A 2,686-nucleotide genomic window follows, 5' to 3' on the forward strand; every position below is an offset into this window, starting at 1 on the left:
CTCCCAAAATGCTGGGATTATAGCCATGAGTCACCACGTTCAGCCAAAATGAAGAAAGAGCTTTAAGTGCTGGCCTGAAGACATTTGGCTTTATGAAATTAAAGCCAATTTTTTCCCAAAATAGTAAAATCATAACTCTCATACAAGTACAAAATGAGGCCAGATGCGGTGGCTCACGCCTGTAATCCCAGCACTTTGGGAGGCCGAGGCGGGTGGATCGCTTGAGCCCAGGAGTTTGAGACCAGCCTGGCCAACATGGTGAAACCCTATCTCTACTAAAAATACAAAAATTAGCCGGGTGTGTTGGAGGGCGTCTATAATTCCAGCTACTTGGGAGGCTGAGGCAGGAGAATCGCTTGAACCCGGGAGGCAGAGGTTGCAGTGAGCCGAGATCGCACCGCTGCACTCCTGCCCCAGCGACAAAGTGAGATTCCATCTCAAAAATGTCATTCCGTGCTCAGAATGACAACACCTTAGTGCAGACGGTTTTCAGGGGGCAGGGAGCCCCCTCTAACCCTGAGACACTGTAATTCACCTTTGATTTTCCTATGGGGGGCCCGAGTGGAGTTAGAAGCTTGGAGAGGCAGCCCAGGGGATCCTTAGCGGTGGATGCTTAAGCCTTTGAGCCTTCCCCGAAATATTGCTCAGGGTCAAAACCAGGATCTCCATTTTACAGATGAGGAAACTGAGGCAGGAGCTGGAATTCACGGGGACTCTGCTTTTCTCTCTCTGCTGTGGAACCTCCTTCTAGAGCTCAGCCGTCCTCTCTTTTGGGGGAAATGGCATCTTTGGCATGCCTTGGTGGCTGCCGCCTGGAATCCCAACATTTTGGGAGGCCGAGGTGGGAGGATCACATGAGCCCAGCAGTTCAAGACAGGCCCGGGCAACATAATGAGGTCCTGTCTCTACAAAATATACAAAAATCTGCTGGGCAGGGTGGCGTGCACCTGTGGTCCCAGCTACTCAGGAGGCTGGGGTGGGAGGATCACTTGAGCCCAGGAAAGTGGAGGCCACAGTGAGCTATGACTGCACCACCGCACTCCAGCCTAGGTAGCAGAGCAAGACTGTCTCAAAAAAAAGAAAACAAGTCCCCCGTTGAACCCCCTGAGCTGCATTCCATACTGCAAGCTTCTAGTAGGTTCCACACTCCCCTCCTACTTCAAAGTGACCCCCATGAGGTCCTCTAACCTCCCAAGGACGCCAAACCCTGAGACATTCTTCAGCCCTCCTGTGCATTAGAGCTGAGCCGGCCACACCTAGAATCCGTCCTTCCTCAAAGGTCATTCGACTCTTGGCAACCCACAGACCGGCGCGTCGCCTCCCACCTGGCTGCCCTCCGTCTTTGCTCTCTGTCTCTGCTCCTGCGCCGTCCTCTCCACTCAGCTTCCAACGCAGAGAAATTCCACTGTCAACCCCTCAAAGAGAGGAAGCTGGATAACCGCACCAGGACACATTGTCTTCCTCCAACCACCTACCTTCTGCTCTCATATCCATGCCCTGCTCAGGAACACGCAATGGCTCCCTAGTACCATCCTGTGAACCTGGGTTGAAATCCAAGGCTTTGGAGATGGGCATAGCCTTGAGCCCCTTATTCCCCCCACCCCTGACCTTCAGATCACCTTAATGAATTAAAAACCTGCTTTTCTGGCCGGGCGCGGTGGCTCACGCCTGTAATCCCAGCACTTTGGGAGGCCGAGACGGGCGGATCACGAGGTCAGGAGATCGAGACCATCCTGGCTAACACGGTGAAACCCCGTCTCTACTAAAAAATACAAAAAACTAGCCGGGCGAGGTGGCAGGCACCTGTAGTCCCAGCTACTCGGGAGGCTGAGGCAGGAGAATGGCGTAAACCCGGGAGGCGGAGCTTGCAGTGAGCTGAGATCCGGCCACTGCACTCCAGCCTGGGCGACAGAGTGAGACTCCATCTCAAAAAAAAAAAAAAGTTACCTGGGCGTGGTGGCACCCACCAGTACTCCCAGGTACTCGGAAGGCCAGGTCAGGAGAATTGCTTGAACCTGGGAGGCAGAGGTTGCAGTGAGCCGAGATCATGGCACTGTCTCCAACCTGGGCCACAGGGTGAGACTCTGTCTCAAAAAAAGAAAAAAATATATATACACACACACACACACACACATATATGTGTGTGTATATATACATGAGCTGGATGTGGTGGCAGGCACCTCTAGGCCCACCTACTCAGGAGGCTGAAGTGGGAGGATCACTTGAGCCCAGGAAGGTGAGGTTTCAGTGAGCCATGATCTTGCCCTTGCACTCCAGCCTGGGTGACAGAGCTAGACGCTGTCTCAAAAATAAATAAATAAATAAGTGGGTTAAACTCCTAGCAACGAATGGGGCTCCTGGGCCGTGTTTCCTGGCATATGCCTGGCTTCAGCCACAGTTACACCCGACATTCGTGTGCCCACTTTGCAGCTGAGAAAACTGGGGCCAGATGGTGAGCTGACCTGCGGGATTTGGCTGCAGCTCTGTTTGCCCCTGCATCTTGAACTCCAACGTGGTGCCTCTTACCGGAGGGGGACCCTTGGCAATGTCTTGAGACATTTGGGTGTTCAAAACCAGGCCGAGGCCAGGCGCGGTGGCTCACACCTGTAATCCCAGCACTTTGGGAGACCGAGGCAGGCGGATCACGAGGTCAGGAGATCGAGACCATCCTGGCTAACCCGGTGAA

Source organism: Mandrillus leucophaeus, unplaced genomic scaffold (assembly GCF_000951045.1).
Source record: "Mandrillus leucophaeus isolate KB7577 unplaced genomic scaffold, Mleu.le_1.0 Scaffold8, whole genome shotgun sequence".
In the NCBI taxonomy this organism is placed as follows: Eukaryota; Metazoa; Chordata; class Mammalia; order Primates; family Cercopithecidae; genus Mandrillus; species Mandrillus leucophaeus.